The sequence below is a fragment of the Pseudophryne corroboree genome, chromosome 2 (genome assembly GCF_028390025.1).
Source record: "Pseudophryne corroboree isolate aPseCor3 chromosome 2, aPseCor3.hap2, whole genome shotgun sequence".
NCBI classification, from domain to species: domain Eukaryota; kingdom Metazoa; phylum Chordata; class Amphibia; order Anura; family Myobatrachidae; genus Pseudophryne; species Pseudophryne corroboree.
The window spans coordinates 892,163,323-892,181,668 of record NC_086445.1 but is presented as its reverse complement, the minus strand read 5'-3'; positions in this window follow the sequence as shown (position 1 = coordinate 892,181,668).

Genomic DNA, 18,346 nt, shown 5'->3' with positions numbered 1-18,346 from the left:
GTGAGGAATCTGATTATGATGATGACAACTATGACATCATGGCTGTAAACTAAAGCCAGTTTGTGCACTGTCCATTGCCAGCTTGTTTTGTGGGGGCCCAAACAAACCAATAATTTCAGCCACAACTTAAGTGACAGTCCCTGTCGCTGAAATGATTGGTTTATTAAACTTTGCATGTCCTGTTTAATAAACAACATAAGGGCGGGTGGGAGGGCCCAAGGACAATTTCCATCTTGCATCTAATTTCTTTGCTTTATGTGCTCTTTGGAACATTTTTTGGGCATAGCTTATAAAACTGATATCCTTTCTGCCACTGCAGTGCCACTCCTAGATGTGCCAGGTGTTTGTGCCACCCACTTCTGTTGCTTAGCTTAGTCATCCAGTTACCTTGGTGCAACCTTTTGGCCTAAACTGGATAAAAACAATATTGTGAGCTGTAAGGTGTTCAAAATAGACTGGAAATTAGTGAAATTAATGTTATTGAGGTTGATAATAATGTAGGAACAAAAACACCCCCAAAGTCTTTGATTTTAGCTGTTTTTCTGATTTAAAAAAAAATAGACTCAAAACCAAAACACACAAGGGCAGTTTTGGCAAAACCAATCCAAAACCAAAACATGAAGAAAAACAAGCCAAAACCAAAACCCGAAAAAAAAAAATGTCAGGTGCACATCTCTAGTAATTATCAGCTATTATTTGCACTACAGTCCTGATTGATTGGCTAATGCTGTGTTATCAGAGTTTTGTTCAGAAGCATAGGGTCAATGCAGATGCAATCTGTACCATTTTATTTTACCCATGGAGTGGCTTCTACCACTGGAGCAATGAGCCCAATGCTTGCATGATATTTGACTCTATTATCACTTTGTCCTTCATGGCCAGAAGTATCGGGGATCGATTTAAAGGCCTTTGTCATAAAACAGCACAGTGTCCACAGAACCATACCTCATGGCTTACTCATCCGGATGCTGATGCCGCCCCTGCATTGTGTGCGGAGGTTACTCACTGTGCAAAACACTGTCTCCTCCTATGCTGGTATCTCTGACCACTAGCTGGCTAGCACTAACATCTGGCCCATCTAGGAGTGGCACTGCAGTTGCAGACAGGATGGCACTTAAAAAAACTAGACCCCAAACAGAACATGATGCAAAGAAAAAAAAAGAGGTGCACCAAGGTCGCTGGATGGCTAAGCTAAGCGACACAACTGTACAACACAAACACCTGGCCCATCTAGGAGTGGCACTGCAGTGGCAGACAGGATGGCACTTAAAAAAAACTAGTCCCCAAACAGCACATCATGCAAAGAAGAAAAAGAGGTGCAATGAGGTAGCTGGATGAGAAAGCTAAGCGACACAAGTGTGCAGCACAAACAACAAGGGACGTGCTGGAATTTGGCCAGATGTAATACACGCACAATATTGGTGGCACCTGCTGCTGGGAGGGAGCGTGACTGAGCTCCCTGCTGCTTGGCCACCCCTGCTCCGTCCAGACTTGTAGGCTCCCCGCCTCTCTGGCTCCCGGCTTTCTGGCTCCCTGACATGAGACCCGGCTCCCAGCTGAAGGTAAGAGCGGGGGGGGGAGGTAAAATAAGACAGTCACACACACACACACACACACACACACACAAAACACACACTCACTATCTCTCTGAAGGGGGGTGGAGGACACTAAGCACTAAGGGACACAAAGTACAATGTAATAACATACATCGCCGCCCCTCCTCACCCATCGCAGTGATGTTAATTGCATATGTACTAACATATGCGATTAACATCGCAATGCGGTGATGGAGGCCCCCCGCGATACCTGTGGGGTGGTGTGCGGGTTGTCTCCATCACCTTCCTGGAGTCTCCGGCTGTCCCAGCCACCTCCTCCTCCTACCTGCAGCCGGGCAGCTTTACTACTATTACTTTCATGCCAGGCCTTCAGTCCCTCCCCCACTCGCATGCCCCATTTTCACGCCCCATTTTCAGTAGCCACGTCCCTTCAGGAATGTGGCCACGCCCATTTTTTCAGTGCGCATCTTTGGCACGCGCACACAGTTGCTTTATAGCCCTTTTATTTATTTATTATTATTTTGTGTGTGTGTGTGTGGGGGGGGGGGGGGCGCCGCCATTCGTAATCTTGCCCTGGGCTCCAAAAACCCTAGTTACGCCTCTGATTCTCAGCCATACCCAGTCTGTGTTCAGCCTGCATTCTCAGCCATACCCAGTCTGCAATCAGTTTGCATTATCAATCGCAGCCAGTATGCCTTCAAACTGCATTCTCAGCCACAGCCAGTCTGCAATCAATTTGCATTATCAACCACAGCCAGTCTGCCTTCAGCCTACATTTTCAGCCACAGCCAATTTGTGTTCAGCCAGCATTCTCAGCCACAGCGTCTGAGTTCAGCCTGCATTATCAGCCACAGCCAGTCTGCGTTGAGCCTTCAGCCTTCATTATAATCCACAGCCAGTCTGTGTTCAGCCTGCATTATCAGCCACAGCCAGTCTGCGTTGCGCCTGCATTATAAATCAAAGCCAAAAAACTTAAGCAGTGAGCCTGCAACCAAGTAGAATTATGAATGTTGTGTTTGTTACAGAGCCGGCCTTAGGTATAGGCAAACTAGGCAAATGCCTAGGGCATTTGGTATGCTTAGGGGCACCAGCAGCTTCTGCTGATTAAAATGATATGCAACATGCCTATATTCTGTGAGTGACTGAGGCTGTATCTGCATACGAAATGCTACGTTGCAGTGTATTCCTGGAAATCACTGTAATGTAGCATTTTGTATGCAGATACAGCCACAGTCGCAGAAAGAATATAGGCATGCTGCATATCATTTTAATCAGCTGAAGCTGCTTGTGCATCCTAGCCAAATAGTAATGCAAATAAGATGCATTTTCATAAACAAAAGGCGCCCGACGTTAGCAGAGCTGCCAGCTGAATCATGCCAGGCATCTCCTGCAGAACTAGAGGCGGTGCTAGGGGGCACCAGCCAAAATCTTGCCTAGGGCATCATATTGGTTAGGGCCGGCTCTGGTTTGTTGGCAAGAAGTGCAGAGGGAGAACAAAAAATAAATAAAAACAACAATAATGTGGTCTAATGACCGCAATGTCTACAGCCTTTTAGGACAACATGGAGAGCCAATACGCTGGGGATCCGAGGGTGACCAGTCTGCAGGAACCAATGGTGACAGTGTCCCTGACTACCAATTGTTGTTTGACAACTTGTCAGTCTGACTGCAACTCGTAACTGTCCAAGATGCAGATGTGAGAAGGTGCAGAGATCTTTGATGACGTCAGCCGTCAGAGGTGTTGCACTGTTGCGGTCCTGCTGTCCTGTTGGATGCTCACCTGTGTGGCTCCAGCTATAATCAGGCTCTTTACAGAGAGCCTCCTCTCTTGTTATTGTAAGCACCTTGTCTTCAGTCTGTTAGTTACCTGTTACAGTACAGTATATCATAATTACCCTTCCACCATTTACTGTAGTCCATGCAAAGGGATTACATCAAGCCTCCATGCCTGTTACATTCAGCTGTGTCAATATCTCCTGACCTAGATACTACCCTGGGTACACACATCAAGCCAAGCCTTGACAGGCTTGATGCATTGTGGTACCATATATTTACCAGTTTAGTGATTTTTTTTCTTTTTTTTAGCCATAAGGCTGTGTGGCTATGATTAGATCAAATGTTGGTGCATTATACCATATGCTAATGTAGCTAGAGGTTAATTGTATTGTAGTTTAGGGATTAAATTGTCCTACAAATACAGGTACTATACACATGGGCTGCTATCGAACATGAAACTGGAGCTGTTACCGAGGATGCATTGTGAATAGTTAAATTATATATCAATAAAGGTGCATTTTGTACTTGGCTATGACATTTAGTGATTAGCAAAATGGAAGAAATATGCATAGATTAGATTTCATGAGGCAAAATGGAGGAATGCTGAGACACACTCATATCCAGCATATAGCCTCAAACTACAGTAACACATGCCCTCCCTATTTACACAAAACACAATAATCAACTGTAAAAACATTTTCCTTTCTACCATCACACAGCCACACACACTTGTAAATACATACAACTACTGTATGTAAAACAAATAAATATTGTATTATCTTTGATGTGATGTAGTTTTATTGTCAATATTTACAATATCAACATTTATAATGTGGACAGCACAATGTTGACCGTTATTATGAAAACATTGTTGAAACATCAAAATTGAACATGTTGACATGTTCTCAATGTTGACATGTGATATGTCTACATTCTAAATGGACGAGCAGCATATGGTTAGAGTTAGGCTGTGTAAAGGGAGGTTAGGGTTAGGCTATGGGAGGGGAAGTTAGGGTTAAGCACTAGGGGAAGGGTTAGGGGTTAGTTTTAATAATACTCAACACTGGCCGTTGTGTAGAATCTGCTGGAAGTCATAAGGGCGTCACCGTCGGACATTCTCATGTTGACATTATTCCATATTTAATTCTCTGTCTTATATTATATGTGAAAATTATTATTGATGATTATTTGTTAATGAGAATATATACTAAAATAATGTAGCTACATCTTGCAAGTCCATCATGATAGAAATATAAATGTCCTTGTGTATTTAGGGCAGATAGAGTAAGCTGGGAAGTACCTTTGTTAGTTGTTTATTAATGAGTTTAGATAATTAATTCATAAACAAATCAAATATGTATTAGTATAATTGCTTAGCTGTTATATAACTCTCTCAGTGGGGGGCAGCACAGACGGTGCTACCCCTTTGAAAATACTAAAACCCTCTGGAATATACAGTCTAAAACCCAGTTGAATATACTCCTTTTTATTAGACTTAGAGCACTCCACACATGTATCACTGTAATCTGTGCAGACTTTGTTAGGTAAGAAAGAAAACAAATGTTTAAAAAAATAAATATATATATATATATATAGATATATATAGATATATATAGATATATAATATATATAGCCATATTATGCTGGCACTCACTTGTATATTGCAGCATGCCCCGGTGCAGCGTAAAAACAATTTACATTTCCATATAAGAAACGGCACTCAGAGTCAACGATGTAGCAACGAACAAACTGTATTGTGGTCGAGTACTTTTGGGGACAGCACCCCTTACAGAAGCTTACAGTTTGTTCGTTGCTACATCATTGACTCTGAGTGCCGTTTCTTATATGGATATATATATATATATATATATATATATATATGTGCATTAAAATCTTTATTAGACTCTAAGCGTAAAGTGCTGACAATGGATAGAGAACAACTTTTGAACAAAGTATCTGAATCAGGTGATTCGGTTGTAAAAATGCCCGGGGTCAATAAATATAATATGCTTTCACCAACTATTAATACGATAGCCAAAAAACATTGGCCTTTGGTCAAAACAGACAACAGTCTGGGTTTATCAGACACAAGACTGATGCCTTGCTATTCACGCAATCATAATTTACGTGATGTCCTAGTAAAAACGGACATTTCTAAAAAACAAAGTACCCAACGAACAGTATTCTCTTAAAGTAGTAGGGTAGGGTGTATATGCTGCTCATGTGTTACCTGCCAATTTCTTATTCCGGGAGATAAGTTTCCACATCCCCAGACAGGGAGAACGTTTCAAATTAGGTATCTACTTGATTGCAATACAACCCATGTAGTATATCAAATTATTTGCCCATGTGGCCTAATTATTTGCCCATGTGGCCTATCATACATCGGAAAGACGGAACGAAAACTTAAAGAAAGAATGGCAGCCCATCGCTCCTCAATTCGCAATGCTCTGGACAGTGGTTGTAGTGATCAACCGGTCGTCAGACATTTTATGACCTTGAAACATCCACTGTCCTCATTAAAATACAGGATGATTGACCACATTCAATTTTCCCCTAGAGGTGGTAACAGATCCCTAAAACTAATTCAATGTGAAACTCGTTGGATTGCGAGATTAGGTGTATTACACCCAAAGGGACTTAATGAAAATATCAATTTTGGCAGTTTCTTATAAGATTATTAAATAGATATATGTGGTGACATTAGGGAATCTCTATTAGCGCTTGGAATTATAGTTTTATGCTTCATTTATTGGAATTTTGTAATACTTGCTCGATAATATAAAGTGATGAATAATAGGCATGATATGATGTTGAAAGTAACGTTTATCTGTTGCTTTATATGAGTGTTTTTAATGTTTATATTATTCACAGATCTCTCTTCCTATGTATTAGTGGTGATGGGTTTATGTTACTATGGTGATGGCACAGTGATGCTCCGGAGCTACGGCAACGGAATGACGTCAGCTTAAGGCGCCTCCAGACGGGCGTGCGGTGCCACTCTGGCAAGCCGTTCACACATGGAGGGGTTCTATAAAAGGTATGTACTGTTTTTTATGTGTTTAATCTGAAAACAGTTTGAATACTGAAACGTCATTGAACTCACTGCTGAGTCGCATAGTTTGTTAAGCCTGGAGTGCCGCACCAAGGAGGAAGATATATTTTATTTAGTGAGGGCACCGGCTGTGTTTATGGAGTTTAGCGAGTGCCAGCCACAGAGTCAGATATATATATATATATAAATATATATATATATATGCATGGGGTTTCCCCCTAATCCATAACCCGCCCTCTCAGCCTGTACTATCATTGAAAAATAGGAGGGGGGGGGTTCCAACAATTTTCCAAAAACCAGCAGCAGACTGAACCAGCTGGGGAATATTGCTATAGCAGGGAGAAACAAAGGACCTAATTCAGACCTGGTCGCATGCAGGTAATCGCCGCCTACAGGGGAGGGGGTAATCGCTGTGCAGGGGTGCGGTCGGTTGTGCAGTGAGCTGCACAAACAAATGTTTGTGTAGTTTCTGCACAGCCCAGGACTTACTCAGCCGCTGCGATGATCCTGGCAGGTGCTGACGTCAGGAATCATCCTCCCGAATGGCTGGGCATGCCTGCATTTTTCCGACACTCCCTGGAAACGGTGAGTTGCCGCCCTCGTACGCCTTCTGTCTGTCAATCTTTTTGCGATTGCCAGTGCGATCGCTTTCTTCGTTAGTTCTGTTGCTGCCTGGCGATCCCTGTCGCCGGCGGCTAGCGTGCCTGAGGATTGCGGTTCATATGCATGCGCTGTTCAGACCCAATCGCACGGCTGCCAAAAAAGGCAGCGTGCGATTGGGTCTGAATGACCCCAAAGTGTGGCGTTCTCTGCCAATGTATTAATCAAGCCAAAACTGTCCAGCCCAGGCAAACCTGAAATCAGTGCTTAGTAAATTTACTCCCTGGACTCCATGGACACAGGTGAATCTGTTTGTTGCTGCTAATCTGCTGTAACCATTTTCTTCCTGTTTAAAGCTTTGCGTGGAAACCTCTGCATGATTACCAAGGGAAGAAAGGGTACACTAATCAACACATCTTCATCATGATTATACCGGATTACCACGCTTTCATCAATCAACTTTAATCAATACATGATTTTTAATGTCTACTAAGAATATTTAATAATAAATGAACCTAAAATTTTACCAATAGATATTGTAAAACATTCCACCTATAAGGAGGTACAGTACTGCCAACTATGAAGAGATTAAAGTGTTACATGATATAACAGATTCATTTCTTACACTTTACATTTACTTAATAATACAATGCATTAAAAACTGTGCACCAATTACTTATTACTTTTATTTAAAATAATATATGGTATCATACCTACAATACCGAAATACTGTATACTTACATTGATTATTTTTCTCTTTTACATAAATACATAAGTCGACATGTCCTGTTAAAAAAGCCAAATTGTTTACTAAAAAATGATTTCCTTGAAAATTAAATAGAATTTTAAAGAAATTCATAATTATTTATGAATGCTACATAATATTCGTCTATATAGGGGGCAACTTGCATTGAATTTCAGCTCTACTACAATTCTTGATTGACCTTTAAATGTATTTTATATGGATTTTAAGAGATATATTGTTTCAATGTCCTTTACTCTGTAATTTTTTTAAACACAATGTTTGCTTTCAGTTGAGTCCTGTTAATGCATAAATATTTTTACTGCATTAGCAAATGTACCAGTTAGAAAAAGCAGAGCCTTCTCCATCTCAAACTAAAGAGCAATAGCCTAAGGCACTTTCCTTATTGGTGAGACAGGAGTACTGCTGGCTGACAATTTGTGGTAAAATATGATTTTGCATGTGGATCGTGGTTTTCTGTCTTATGCTATCAACAATGAATTACGGTACCCATCCACCATTTCTTTAAAATTCACAATTATATTACAATGTGAATATAAGCTTCTGCATAAAATATGTGCATTCAATACTCTCCTTAGTGTTGAATATATAAATTTTACTTTAAATATAAATTAGCAAACTAGATTTTAGAAGCTAGATTTTATAACGTATATAGAAGAGCGGGTTTCCCCCGAACATCCCATTCCGAGCCCAGATCTGAGTCCGGCTAAGGGACTTCCCACCAGACTGAGAAACCAGAATGAGGCAAAACATCATCATCACGCTTTTGGATTCTCGTGAGATTTGGATCCCATATAAACAGCAGCACGTCGCCGCCATTTTCACTCCGAACTTGGAGAGTGAGGGAGACAGACCTCTGTCTCTCTCTGTGGGTGGTGGCATCGAGTGGGGTTAGTGTGTGCTCTGTAGGGGTGCTGCTGCAGTCACTGTGGTGTACCTGTGCTATGTTAGGGGTGCTGTCCTGGCTGTCACTGGTGTTTCACGTGCTGTTATGGCCAGGTGCTGCAGCTGTACATGGGTGTTGCTGTCCTGGCTGTCACAGTGTTGTTCCGTGTGCAGGGGCACTGTTATCCTGTATGCTCTAAAATATAGGGGTGCTGCTGGCCCTGTATGCTATAAAAATTGAAGGGTGCAGTTGTTAAAAATTAAAAGCACACTGCTCCTATATGCTTTAAAATATAGGGGTGCTGCTCGCCCTGTATGTTGTAAAAATTCAGGGGTGCAGTTGTTAAAAATGTAAAGAACACTGCTGTATGCTGTAAAATATAGGGGTGTTGCTGTTCAAAGAACATTACACTGGCCCTGTAAGCTATAAAGATTATGGGGTGCAGTTGTTAAAAATTAAAAGCACACTGCTGTATGCTGTAAAATATAGGGGTGCTGCTGTTAAAAATAACATTACACTGGCCCTGTGTGCTAGAAAATTCAGGGGTGCAGTTGTTAAAAATTAAAATCACACCACTGTATGCTGTAAAATATAGGGGTGTTGCTGTTCAAATAACATAACACTGGCCCTGTATGCTAGAAAAAAATCAGGGGTCCAGTTAAAATCAATGTACACTGGCCTTGTCTTATATGCTGTAATAATACTAGGGTGCAGTGAAAAAAATCATTGTACACTGGCCCTGTCTTGTATGCTGTAATAATTCTAGGATGCAGTGAAAATCAATGTACACTGGCCCTGTCTTGTATGCTGTAAAATTGCAGGGGTGTTGTGAAAATACAGGGGTGCTGGCACTGTCTGCGGTTGCGATGTCTAGGCCTGACCTTCACAACACTGTATGGGAAGAGGAGGCTTTTACCACCATTTGCATGCCCCCTGCAAGTGCTGGGAAAAGCACCGTCAGTCCAATTGCTGATATTGAGATTGAGGATGTCACTGTAGAAGTACACCAGGATGAGGAGGAAATGGGTGTAGCTGGCACTGCAGAGGAAGTTGACAATGAGGATTCTGATGGTGATGTGATTTGTTTGAGTAAGGCACCAGTGGAGACAGTTGTTGGTCTTGGGATTGAAAAGCCCATTGTCATGCATGGGCAAAATACCAAAAAAGCCACCTCTTCAGTGTGGAATTAATTCTTTACAAATCCAGACAACAGGTGTAAAGCCATCTGTTGCCTTTGTCAATCCATAATAAGTAGTGGAAAGGATGTTAACCACCTAGGAACATCCTCCCTTATACGTCACCTGCAGCACATTCATCATAAGTTATTGTCAAGTTCAGAAACTTTGAGTAACAGTGTAAGCAGTCCACTGACACCTAAATGAAGTGGTTTGTTTGCTTGAATATTATTTCTCTGTGAGGAAGAGGATTTAAATACTGAAAGGGGTGAGGAATCTTAGGATGAGGACAACATATTGGCACTGTAGATCCAGTTTGTGCATGGAGAGATTCATTTCTTCTTTTTTTGTGGGGACCCAAACAAACCAATCATTTCAGCCACAGTCGTGTGACAGATCCTGTCGCTGATATGATTGGTTTGTTAAAGTGTGCATGTCCTGTTTATACAACATAAGGGTGGGTGCGAGGGCCCACAGACAATTCCATCGTGCACGTCTTTACTTTGCCACATAATTCCAGGTGTGCTGCCCTATATAGGGTACTGCCCCTCTGCCCTATCAGTCCAGGGGTGCTGCCACACTTCTGTTTAAGTCCAGGGGTGCTGTTGCCTGTCTGCTGTGCTGTGTAATTCTCCAGAGGTGCTGCCTATGCTGTATAAGTTCTGGGGTGCTGCTGTACTTGATCCTAGGTTTAAATGAAAGCCTATATCAGATATGAAACAAGCTTCAACATTACAAACAGATTTGTGAAAACTAGCGGAAAAGGTGGAAATGGAAATTACCTAAGTTTTTTAAAATAAAGTGGGGAGACATCACATTTGTGGCCAAAGTCAGTGTGACTCAAAAGAGACTGAATCATAATCCAGCACAACTGCCGCAGAGGTAAACAATATGTTTTCTGCCGGAGCATTAGAGAGAGGTTCTTCTCAATTAATTTATGCTAGGGACTCACTCAAATGAATGGCTCCAATTAGTCAACCTTAATTTTGATTTATTATTGATGTTCCACATTTTGGAATTAGTTATTTAAAAGATGCACATTTGTTGTACAGAGATCATCTTTTCCTAAGGGCTGCGTAGAGTTATAGCTACACCTCGCAGTGTTTGAAGAGCAGAGTTTCAGTGATCTTGCATTGCATCTTTCTTTCCATTGCACTGCAGCACTAGATGGACCAGGAGCTCCTGTGAGGCACAAACAGTTACTAAATAAGGCCCAGTATGGAGTCTCATGGTGGTTTACAGCCAGGAAGATGTCTGGCTTGCCAGGCTGAGACATGCTGTGGGCACGGAGGTTAGCATTTCCTCCCACAGTCCTACTTATAGTATGAAATGTGTTTGGACTGTAGAGTAGTAAGCTTCACTAGGGCAGGGGCTCAGTAACAAAAAAATGTACTGCACAGTTGTGCTTAGTACTTAATATAAATAAAACAAACAAGACACACAGGTATGCTCACATGCGTGTAACTGGGACACACAGGTATGCTCACATGCGTGTAACTGGGAGCTGTGAAAAACAAATATAAGGCATCTGCCACAAAATATGTAAATAAAAATGCAATAAAAAAATGGAAAAAATGAAACCCACGAGATTTTCACAAAATAAATCTCCAGACTAAGTGGAGGGGGAAAATATCCAATCTTGATCCTGTGGTATACACCAGTTTATTTGCATCCCAGAATTAAATCAGAGATTATCTTAATCCCTGAAAATGGAGGAGGCTTTGGCCCCTAGTTTTTCAGTTTGTCCAGTAATGTGGTAATTAATAAATAAACATTTGCTTGGTTGAAGTCCTTTCTGTCCCACATCAATATAGGAGTGGAAGTGAAAGCCCATGTGTTGTTCCTGATTGCATGTACCTCTCTAATTTTTAATCACCTTCTTGACACTGTCCTCTTCCTCTTGCCTCTTCTCATAATGTGAAAAGTCATCAAATATGGAGGTGGTATATTTATAGCTAGCTATGATTCGGAGAACTTTGCAAGCTTTTTCCAGGGGGACCACCTGTCACTGAAATTATGGTTTTATTAAACTGTGCATGTCCATTTAAACAACATAAGGGTGAGTGGGAGGGCAATTCAATCTTGCACCTCTTTTTTTTCTTTGCATTATGTGCTCTTTGGGGCCTAGTTTTAAAACTGCCATCTTGTCTGCCACTGCAATGTCACTCCTAGATGGGCCAAGTGTTTGTGCCGCCCACTTGTGTCGCTTAGCTAGTCATCCAGCTACCTGGGTGCAACCTTTTGGCCTAAAAACAATATTGTGAGGTGTGAGGTGTTCAGAATAGACTGAAAATGAGTGGAAATTAATGTTATTGAGGTAAACAATACCGCAGGATCAAAATAGCCCCCAAATTCTGTGATTTTAACTGTTTTTATGTTTTTTTCAAAAATAATCCAGATCCAAAATTTAAAACCCGAAAGGGTGGTTTTGGCAAAAACCAGTCCAGATCCAAAACACGAGCGGGGATCCAGATCCAAAACCAAAACACAAAACCCGAAAAGTGTCCACTGCATATCTCTAATAACTTAATGTATCTTGCAAGCAAGCGGCGTTACTGTAGGTATAATTTTTCTATAAATGCAGCATAATACATTGAGTGCACAGCTACGGGGCGAAATAGTGTGGTCTGTCTGTCACCTTGATGTAGATATGTGCTTTTGAATTAATCACATGCAAGACCAGAGAGACATTACGACCTGAGTCTGAACATTTTACTTGTGTTCCCATAACAATATCAGATAAGCAGAGATGAGAAAGCAGTACAAAGATGTACTGTACTCTGCTACAATGGGATTCAGTGAACTGTGCAAAGTACAAACTAATACTGTTCTCTTATTCCAATAAGCATAAAATATAGGCCAACATGTCAAGCATAAACATATCTATATAATATGCGAAAAAATTGTGTACATGTGTGTGTGTTTATCCTTTCTGCACAGCCAGAGTTTTGTAACTAGTATACTCCACCAAATTTGGCTTGGTGGTGTAGTTAGACTAGAATTAGGTTTGGGGCCATGGAGGTCTTCACGGTGGCCAACAATTAGGCTGTGGAGTCTCTGAAATGAAATTTTCATGTAAGTAGCTTTCCTCAAGCTGTCTCCCAGTGACGAAACCTGCACTGATCTGAAGGCTGAGAATATGCCTGCCTACGCTGTCATTTACTCTTAATTTGCATTGTTATCCAGGCATGAATTACTTTTGTATTCCTTCTCAAAGCTTTCCCCCTTTTGTATACCACATTCATACTAAGTTTACTTCTTGCTACATCTCAGCCTTCAAAAGTTGGTCCTTCCCAAAGCCATTCACGGTTAATGCAGAACCACAGGCTAAGTTTCAGAAAAGCCATGCTACCAAAAAAAGATCCAGTCTTGGTCGCACCTCCTCAGCCGCTAGAAGTAGAGTGGCAAGACGTGAGGACACTTACGTCTATGCACACTTGACAGCTCAACAAGAGAGACAAGCAACCACTCCCGAGAGAGAATTACTCATTGCAAGGCTAGCTCGCCAATCTGCTGACATGCAGTATCCTGGTCCATGGAGTCCTCAGCTACAAGACAAACTCATCAGTCAGCCAATGCTGCTAGACATGCAGCCTCAAGGGACATGGAGTCGGCAACTGAAAGACAAACATGTCAGTCAATTAAGGTTGCACAAACTGCTACATTCAGGGCCATGGAGTCCCCTGCTGCAAGGCAAACCCACCAGTCAGTCAATGCTGTTCAAACTGCAGCCTCGAGAGCTATGGAGTCCCTAGCAGCAAAGTAGCAACACAAATTTGACAGTCTACTAATGCTGCAAGAGCTGCAGTTCTCATATTAAAACTATGGCAAAACTTTAATCATGCTGCATTTCACTATGATGCAAATATCTAGTAAGAAATGCACCCTAAGGTAAATATGGGGAACATGCCCAGGCAATGCATGCACTGCAGTACTAAGATATGTGGCAGAGAGGCACTTGGTATGTGTTGCTGTGAGGGCAAGGTGACACTCCCACCACTCTTGGACGGACCTGTGTCATTTAAGTCTCTGGCTGCTGGAACACAAATAAATCAAAAATGGCTTTGCTCATCCACTAAAAAATATATTTCCGCTCTCCAAATGACATACTTTAAAGCAAAAGGTCCATTGGATGATCCAACATACACGCATAGAATATGTAAGGTTCAGGGTTAAGTCTACTATCGAGTAGGAACATTGCTACCATTTGCCAAGGAGAATCATAATTTCCTTCAAATTTACTTAATTGGAGATGGCAACAAGGAAGCAAAAAGATAATGAGAAAATATTCCAGTCATTGATTTCCACAGTCTTTCAGTTGCTTGTAATGTTGCATGCTACCAATAACTAAATCAAGAGCTTTATGAGTGCCTAAACATGGCATCAGATGATCTTAGAGCAGGGGTGTCAAACTCGTGGCCCTCCAGCTGTTGTGGAACTACACATCCCAGCATGTCCCTCCACAGTTGCAGTATTCCCAAATAGAAAATTTGTGGCAGGGAATGCTGGGATGTGTAGTTCCACAGCAGCTATAAGGCTGCAAGTTTAACACCCCTGTCATAGAGTGATCATCCATGCTGACAGCACGCCTGCTAGTGAACATCAAGGTTGAGTCAATGCTCCAATGACCAATGTGATAGCAATCATTATTGTTGGCCAAGAGTGTCAAAGCAAGGGCATCACACTCCAAATGAGATCTGGGGGATGTCATTCAATTGTGGAAATTAACAGAGCATACAGTATTATGCACTGCAATATCCATTGCTTTTTTGGAAGGGGAGAGGATGGATACAATTCTACAACAGTGCAATTCTTTGCTTATAGGTTAATGACAAGATCAATAAGTTCTAACCATCTGCATCGATATGGACCACTTTTCCATCCACTTTTCCATTCCATCCATCCATTGACAGCTCAACAAGAGAGACAAGCAGCCACTCGAGAGAGAGAGAGAGAGATTCACTCATTGCAAGGCTAGCTCGCCAATCTGCTGACATGCAGCATCCTGGGCCATGTAGTCCCCAACTAAAAGGCAAACACGCCAGACAGCCAATGCTGCTAGACATGCCGCCTCAAGGGAGATGGAGTCGGCAACTGCAAGACAAACATGTCAGTTAATCAAGGCTGCACAAACTGACACAATCAGGGCCAAGGAGTCCCTTGCTGCAAGACAAACCCACCAGTCAGCCAATGCTGTACAAACTGCAGCCTCAAGAGCTATGGAGTCCCCAGCATATAGGTTAATTGCCTATAGGTTAATGACAAGATCAGTAAGTTTTAACCATCTGCATTGATGTGGACCACTTTTATCATCCATAGTATTTCACGGCATAAACCATGTTAACAAATAGTGGGGTCCTTTTCAGGAACAATGCTCAATGGAATGGGGTTATAGGCAAGGATAATTTAAACAACTGAAAGCTGCAGGTCCATTCTTCCCAGTTAGTATGTGAATATATGTACTGTACCAATTTATCAAGACTGGACAATATTAAAGATTTTTGTATTGCCATTTATTTTTCCTCAATTTGTCATGAAAATATCTCCAGGGCAACTGTGTAACGCTGACTGGCAGCAGTTGGCCAGTGTGTTAAGGTGTGTACACACGGTGAGATATTTTCTTTCGATTTTGACTATATAGTCCAAATTGCAAGAAAAGTTAGTGCAAATCGCAAGGTGTTATGCCGCTTGCGATCCCGATTTGATCCCGATGCGCACTCCCGCGGGGTCGGCATCGCAAGAAAAGATAGACTGTGCAGGCAAGTCAATCCTTGCTAGATCGGTGTACTATCTAGTTCATCTCACATGTCAATTACATCTCACATAAACCAAAATCTCACATAAGCCAAAATCGTAAGCACGCATAGTCCATATCTCAAGAAAAGTTAGTCAAAATCGGTGGTGCTGGGCTCCGGGGTGTTCAAGGGAAATCGCAAAGTGAAAATCGGGCATAGCAAGGTTCTCACCATGTGTATACACCTTTACAGAGCTTTTTCACATATACAGTAATCCAAAAGTTCAGACTTGGCCTTTCATTTGCATGTTCATTAAAAGAAAATATATATATGTACAAGAAAACTAGTTATTTTAATGTATTTCAAATAGGAAACATTGCTAAGGATAGAACCATAGACCTGTTGCTCACCCTACTCACACACACACTAACAATGGGGACACTGAGTAGCAAAGTGCCATCTGCAGATGCAAACTGGAATCTATGGAGAGGACCAGGATATAAGGCCATTACCAGGATAAACACAAAAGTGCTAGAAGAGAAAGGTACAGATGGAGCCTCGCTCATTTTGGCTTCTTTGCTGCGCCGTGGTGCACCAAGGTTTATTAGCATAACCCTTTCATCTATTGTTCTCAGCTGCAATACAATAAGAGAGAACAATACAGCAGGGGATTAAGTGTGACTGCCCAGTCTCAGTTAATCCTACTAAAGGCCAAGATGAAGATGGCTCCATCTGTACTTGAGACTATCTGGCACTGGGCATATACAGTATAGGCAATTTAGGGGATGAAAATTAAAATGTTTAAATAATACATTCAGTGTATTAAGACCAACCCTTTTTATATTAGTGGCTGACATTGCTTAGTTGTGAAAAGACCTTACTGGAGGAGTAATCTGGTTTCAAAAGCACATCCTAATGGGTTCTTTTAAATTACTCAGGCAGACAGTTGCAAACAAAACATAGTTTATACTGTAGATCGCAACACAGTCAAATGGATATACAATTACAACAGATGCAATTCTTTGCAGGTACAGCGTACACAGGGGAAGGAAGAGCAGATGCTACTCACCCATCCACAAACACACTAATACAGTTAAATACATAGGTTATATCCCTTCAAGGAGTGTCCGCCCTCCATGGCAGTTGGCACTGAGTGTCCACCCTTCTTGGCGGTCAGTGCTGAGTGTCCTTCCTCCCTTTGCAGTTGGTGACCATTAACTCCCTGTGGAGAAGGTGCCTTGGTGGCCTTAACTATGCTGCCCAATAACTCTAAAGTTGAGTGCACATGGTACAATGTGTACCCACCAATGCATCGGACGCTCCTCAGGCCGACATATCAGGCGGTCATACACACAGAGCAATCTGGTGCACGACCGCTCACTATGCCGCTTCCCTCCCTCCCACATTGCACTGCATGGGATCATCAGCCGCCTCCACTGATCTTTTGAACATGCAGTAAGATCAGGGGAAGCGATGGATGACCTCACAGGAGCACGCCATGTACGATATCATGCATATACACAGAATGATTGGTCATCCGATCGATCGGGACTGCCCATATCATTGTACAAATGTTCTGTGTGTATGCACCTTTACAGCTTCACAGGATAATTTAGCCTTTTAACTATTTTAGATACTGTGACCACTGTTACAATATGCACTGATTTACAAAGCACATAGCAAATTTTGGGAACGCAGTCAGTGAAATCCATGGCGGAAAGGTGAAATTTTAGCACAAAAACCCATTGGGGCACTCATAGGAGCATTTTGGATTTGTAGCTATGTGAATTTATAGTGGAGGGCAGGTAACAGGTAAGGATCTTTCCTATTATCTATCCGCCATTTTATCTTTCCTGTTATCTGCCGGCATCTCCTGTTATGTGCCCACCACTGCTGTAGATCCCACATTTTGAATACATCACAAAATTACATAGACATTAAACGTGGATCATAACCTTAATAACACAAGAATATACCGATTTTCAGAACTGTGGGTGTGAATCAGACCTGAACGCTGCTCTGCGTTTTTGCACAGCGGGCGATCATGGACAGACTGCGCATGCGTATGCATTGCAATGTGCACGCGCATCAGCAAACAACAACAGGCATCGCTGAACAGCGACAGGCTGGTGCGAAAATTTCAATCGCACAGCCATTCGCATGCTGATTGACAGGAAGAAGCCGTTTGGGGTGGTAACTGACCATTTTCTGGGAGTGTCAGGGAAAACGCATGCGTTCCCAAGCGTTTTCAGGGAGGGTGTGTGACGTCAGTTCCGGACCTGACCAGCCTGTTCTCATCGCACTGTAGGAGTTAGTCCTGTACACTGCACATAATAGAAAAATCATTCAATGGTGAGCGCGGTGCGAACGGATTTGAAGCTGTCCGCTGACTGAGGGATTTTTTGCAGCTCGGCGTACACATGCGATCGCACAATTGTACAGTGTATATAATACACTCCCCTTGGGCAGCAACTATCTGAACGCAGCACAACAAATTTAGCAGCCCAGCGATCAGGTCTGAATCACCCCCAGTGACATCAGTGATTAACAGTCATTTCATGGTAAACAAGGCATAACTATATTCATTGTCCACAGACCTCTCGTTCCTCACAACGTCATATCCACTGTAAGCTAGTGTAGGGGAATTAAAATTAAAATAAATATTTTAAATCTTTAGCCACATAACTGCAATAATAGTTCAAGCCTGGTATAAATTACATAGTCAGTATTCCTATACCCGAGAGAACTAGTAATGGTTAGCAATGGTTAGCATTACTGCCTCACAGCACTGAGGTCATGG